Below are 6,000 nucleotides of genomic sequence, written 5' to 3'. Positions count from 1 at the left end.
CGCTCACTCAACCCCTTATGCTAACCCCTCAGCAGCGGGTGTAATGACATGAATATGTTAATAGAAATTATTAAAAAGTTGATCTAAAAAAGTAATGATAATTAAAACATAACAAACATATATTTGAAAACAATAAAATCATAAAAAAATTATTAAGTAAAAAAATAAAAAATCTTTTTAAGTAAATATAAGAACTGCAAAATATTGCTTAAGTAAATAAAATAATTTTTTTTAATAGAACATCTTATAAAAGTAAAATATACATGTAAATGTCATTTCAAGAATAATTTTTAAGTAACTATTTGTATTATAATAATAAATAAATAAATATAATTTTTTAAATAATTCTAAATAAAAATAATTAAAAATAAGCACCCCAATAATCATGTATCTCTACATTTTTTGATATTTTTTTTAAAGATAAATATGCTAATTTATTTATTAAATCAGTTTAAATAAATCGATTGTACTTATTGTCTATATTTATTATTTATTGAATCAGTTCCCTGATTCGATTGTACTTATTGTTGTTATTTATATTTAGTCGATAGCCAATATTATACAACTACTTTCACCGGGGAAGTTGTCGCACGCCGAGGGGAAAAATACTTTTAGGTAGATGAAACATTTCTCTCCCCACGCCTGAAAACAAATTTTAATTTGCAATCAATATTTTCAAAAGGCTGCAAAATTTTTGTCTCGACCTGAAGAATCTAATAGCTCTAAAACCCCGATATTTTCAGGTATACTTTTGGCGTACTGTGAAGGGAGTCAATCAGCATCTGTAGGGAGAGTTGTTTTGGTTCGTCTCATTTTAAAAAAAGTTCTGTTTTGGTACGGATTCGTGATATTTTTCCTGCAACCTCTGTCCATTTGTTGTTAGCAAGTCACACTTTGTGCAGAATCTTGAGGTCGGTCACTTGCCATGATTTCAGTGTTTTTATTTGGAAAATGTATGCGGCTAGATCATTTTTGTTGCGTTTCATTTCATTTTTTTAATTAAGTATAAGGAATAAAACATTTACAAGTGTATCGTGTAGCAGAAAAGACTCAGATTCTCAGAACCATAAACCCAGTACTGGAGATATCAATTTACAAAAAATACAATCGAGAATGTAAGTGGCTCATGTACAAAATTGACCCCATGTATTTATAAAATGGGCCCTATATAGTGAACGTACATACAAGAGTGAACCATACAAACTGAAATGTTCTTCTGTGACCTTGCCTGAAAACAAAAAAGGAACCGTATTGTTCAATTCGGGAGGTCCACCCAAGGGGACCTTCCATCCAGATAATAGTCCTGTTCACTGATACTTCTCCCATTGCCGCTAACTGAGCTTGGTACTGCCTTTCAATCTTATTTCCTTCGTTAATCTCGTTCATGAAAGTTTCCAATGCATTGACGAAGGGGGTTCTTTCAATGTTAAATCTGGACCAAGTGTAACCATGTGAGAGTTCAGACATAAAGACCCTGGTTGTCCCGTCCTCAACGAACCTCTCAAATCTCCTTTTTGCAAGTTTCATAACAATGGAAACCTGTAAATCAACATTGTGAAAAATTGTGAAAAATGAGTCTCCTTAGAGACCCAGTAAGCAGCCTATCCTTTCCTTGATACTTTTCCTCATTCTTAATATTCCAAATAATCCAAAGAATTTCACAAGATAAGAGGGACCAAAATAAATCATCTTCATTTTTTAAGCCTTTAATGTGACCAACCACAACATCATGATAAACAAAATCAGTAGAGAAATTAATTCCAAGCAAGTTCCAGATTTCCTTAGCAATAATGCAATCAAAAAAGATATGCCTAGTAGAATCAGCAACCCTACAGATGCTACAAATATCAATATCATGTTGATTATTCTTAAAAGGAAGTCTATGAAGAATAAAGAGCCACTTGAAGCCTTTCTTTTTAGGAGCAATGTTATTGCCTCATAAACGAGTAAATACTTTTTGCCAATAATTATTGTTGCAATCCACCTGCCATACAAAATTAACATGCATAATCAAATCAGAATTGCAGCATAAAGCATCATAGACCATTTTAGCTTTGGTCCTCATGAGCGGAGTACCATCCACCTAAGTGAAGGATCGATATCTATTTGCATCATCAACACGTGACTTGGGGAGTTGGAGAGTGAGACAAGTCTCCCTCAACATGGAATATGTCCTCCAGTTGGAAGCAAGAAGCTAATACTTCCGATAGAGCTCAAACCAAGAAGTTAATTGACCATTAGAGATAATATCATTAAAACAAAAAATGCCATTAAGAGCCCAACTTTTGGCAGAGCATCCTTTAATGAGGGCGAGAGGACTACCCTTGTGGAATAAGTTCCACTAGATAGATCTTTCACCACAAATAGTGTTATTATTACTCTGAATCCTATTATTAGAAATCAGGTGTCTAATGTGTTCCCAACCCTTCCATATTGCCTTGAAAACATTAGAACTAGTCGGGGAGATAGGGAAACTGCTAGCGAGGAGGTCACTAAAGGGGAGTATTTTCCAAGCTTTGGCTTGCTTAGGAACAACAAGCTTTATGTTATTCTGATTAAAACTTTCCAGGGTTGTTCCCCTTCCAGATCATGAAAGATCCATTTGGCAGCTAGAGCAATCCCTTGTATCTTGAGATCCTTCAACCCCAAGTTTCCCATGTTCTTACTAAGACAACCCCAACTCCATCTAACTGAGTGCCACTTCCTATTACCTTTCCCTTCCGACATTTTCATTTCATTTGAAAACAATTTTGTAGTTATCTATTAAATAAATGGCATTGGTTTTGTGGTTTTATCTATGGTTGTTTTCATTTATGATATTATTGAAATGGCTACTGTTAGATCCCTATTTGTTTCATCACATATAGATTTTGAACTGTGAGATGAATTTTACGTTTATTTTGTTTTTCTTATTATTGAGGTTATTTTGTGACAAATTTCTTGACATAAACATTAAGTTAGTACTGAATGGATACCAGCTAATGCTGATGCTGTAAATGCAATGATTGCTAGAGCTATTTTCTAGAGATTGGGCCATCTTCATGTGTTAAACTTGTCACATTTTCCTTCGCAAACTTTGTACATTATACAACATCATTATCCAATATCAATACATTTTTATTATCAGATAATTTACATTAATTGATCTAATAGATGTAGGATCCAACATTTTTTAATTTTTTAATTCAATAGAACCCGGTGGCCTAAACGACGTCATCGGGGCTGGCAGGCATACAAACACATAAAGGTAGGTGCCGCCCCATAGAATTGTAGGGGATCCTGCTGGGTGTAAAGATATGACTTCAAAAATGAAGATAGCTCTGTAACTCAAAAGAATGTTGTGTTTCTAGACGCCTTTGAACAATATGAAAGAAGGGGCAACCTTTGCTTTCGGTTCAATTGCCATCTAACCTCAATCGCGCTCGGTCTTGAACTTTAGATACCAAATGTCACAAGGCAAGGGATTGATGTGACACAAACAACTAAAATTTTGAAAGATTGTGTTAAATAAGTGACAAACAACTTGGTTTTCCAGATGGCTACTTCCTCTCACATGGTTGGTTAGATGGTTAAGACTTAGTGTTACAATTAGGCATCAATATGCTTTTGATATGATTACATTCTTTTCTAAAGCCACATGTCTAAGTTACTTCAACAAAAACAAGGGTGCTACATTTGAGATATCATCTTCCCACAGACAAATAGAGCTAGCATTGTTGCTTTTCCATCAATTTGGAATGATTCAACATCCTTTTAGAAATAATTCTAGATATGATTGCGTTTGGTAGGTCTATCCTCAAAATATTAGGTTTCTATAACTGCAAAGAAGAATTCTCTCAAAAAATTTGATTCAAGTGTTTGCCAAAAAAAAAAAAAACACAGTTTGGAATTTTATTTCTTTTGGTCTCTAATCATCCATATTTCATCTTCTAGTGTTGTTTTCTATTGCAATGCACACAGAGTCCCCTGTAATCTGCTTATTATGCACTCCTACAAGGTTGTAGCTTCGTTCATTATAGAAAGCCTAAAGGTGCACAATTTTGTTTCTTCTTGATATCATTTAACACAATTAATATCTATGAGCTTTTCAGTCTTATCTTGACTGATGAGCTGTAATGGAGAAGTAATCAACTCAATACTTTCCGCTTAAAAGCATTGTTACTTTCTAGCCTTCTATACTTTGGCACGTATGCAACCATTAATCATCAGGTATTGGTCTCCTGCTTATTAGTCATTGATAGAAAATATGAAACTTATGTTCGTACTTGTCATACAAAGCATTAGGCGCATTAAAGAAAAAACATTCCTATTAGTCCATCTCTAGTCTCTCCCAATAGGCCCTAAATACTCTATTTGCATTCTAGAAAAAACACTTTGGAGGAGTAACCCTGCAAGCACTAGGTAAATTAACTTATCCACTCCTATATATCTTTGGACATCATGGACCACCCTTAAATTTCTAAGCATTTTTCTTTTTATTTCAGAAACTTAGCAAAGAACCATACCTATAACAAGTGCTTCCATTCTAGTTTGGTGTGTTTGCCCAGTTGTCCTTTAGGTGTGGAAATTTGTCAAATCTAATGAGAACCATTAAATCATTGCACTTGGAGAACTCGTGAAGGAAATGTAATACCTTGAGCAGAATTTTGTTTTCAATGGCTACAAAATACCATTAGTAACTATCATAGATTGCTAACCATAGGGCATCGATGGTGGAAAAGAGGTTGTTCTATTGGCCAACCTTTGTTAGCAATCACAAAGTATAAGCTATAGGGCATTGGTTGAGAGATGGCTCCTAGATTTACATTTTAAAAATTATAATAAATCACAATACAATGATCAAGTAGGTGGTGTTTTTATAATACAAAGTTTACCAATTTCGCTTATATATATAACGTAATTCCATAAAGCTCTAATGCAAGCTTTGTCAAACTTTATAGCCCTACTAGATCTTTCCTCTCTTCACAAAGTTCAGATTTCTCTACGAAGTCCATGGTCACTAATCATGTAGCAATAGCAGCTACCTCAATGCAAGTCTCAAAACCTACCGTGATTACTCTCTACAAAATGTTTTTGTGAGCTTACTTTAATCTAGAGAATGCATGATTTAAAATTAAGATTACACAAAAAAAAATCTCAAAGCACTTGGGCTTGTACCCCAATAATGCCAGAATAAAACTCAATATCAAACATTTAAAAAATGTGTTAGGGGTTATAAATTACTTGTAAAAGACACGAAGATTCGAATTCAGTTCGATGTCTTCCTAGTCGCAAAACCAAATTTATGCTCTATACGATAAACTGCCCACTTCATAAGAGTGAAAAATTAAGCTGCCTTATTTACAGGAATAAATACTTATACTTAATAAAATGATTGAAAATGATGTGAATAATTTAGTAAAGGAGGCCCATAGTCACTCCTCACTAGTCTTATAATTTTTTTTATTCTATGTAAATAAATTGTTTGCATAAAAAAGTTTTGGTATGAATTGCTCATAATTTAACGAGCTTACTTTGTGGAAAAAAGTTAAATAATATATAATTGGTGTAGATATTTTAAATGCATTTATATGCAACCTGTTGCATTTCAAAACTACAAATAATAGAATTTAAAATAAATAAAATTTGTGGTGTGGAGTAGTGATTGCTTAGGAAGTGTAATCTCATCAACTAGTGGTGGGGTACTAAGAGTTTGCAGTAACTTTAGATAAATTAATTTGTTTATATTGTTTGCAAAATAAAGTGTAGTTATTGAATGCACATAAAATTGTTGTGTGCACTCTCCATGGGACCACAAGGCTTAAATCACTTTTTCAATATATTTTGCTATGTAGTTTGGATGGAATATTTTTCTAGAATTTAATAACTTTATTCTATATTTTTTCAAGGCTCATGCTCGATACATTTCTAACTTAATTTAGAGGTTCATCTTATCCTTGAAATTCAATAATTGTGGGGTGCATAAGAAAGTAATTTAGAAAATGATTGAAGTTGTTAATC

At 33.2% G+C, this 6,000-nt stretch overlaps 1 protein-coding gene across 5 annotated transcripts in view; it reads left to right on the top strand.

Moving 5' to 3' along the window:
* The first annotated feature begins 508 nt into the window (after positions 1 to 508).
* LOC131054556 (uncharacterized) overlaps positions 509 to 6,000 on the top strand; it is a 160,267-nt gene continuing 154,775 nt past the window's right edge. For 2 of the 5 annotated variants that reach the window (XM_057989098.2, XM_057989096.2), the window contains exons 1-2: positions 509 to 615; positions 744 to 834. The gene's annotated coding sequence lies outside the window, so the exon portion shown is untranslated. Of the gene's footprint in view, positions 912 to 6,000 lie in introns of all 5 variants that reach the window. The other 3 variants (XM_057989094.2, XM_057989095.2, XM_057989097.2) reach the window with 3 other exon arrangements.

Source organism: Cryptomeria japonica, chromosome 10 (assembly GCF_030272615.1).
Source record: "Cryptomeria japonica chromosome 10, Sugi_1.0, whole genome shotgun sequence".
Taxonomy (NCBI): domain Eukaryota; kingdom Viridiplantae; phylum Streptophyta; class Pinopsida; order Cupressales; family Cupressaceae; genus Cryptomeria; species Cryptomeria japonica.
Note: the sequence above shows the minus strand (reverse complement) of the source record. Positions and strands in the feature narration are given on the sequence as shown.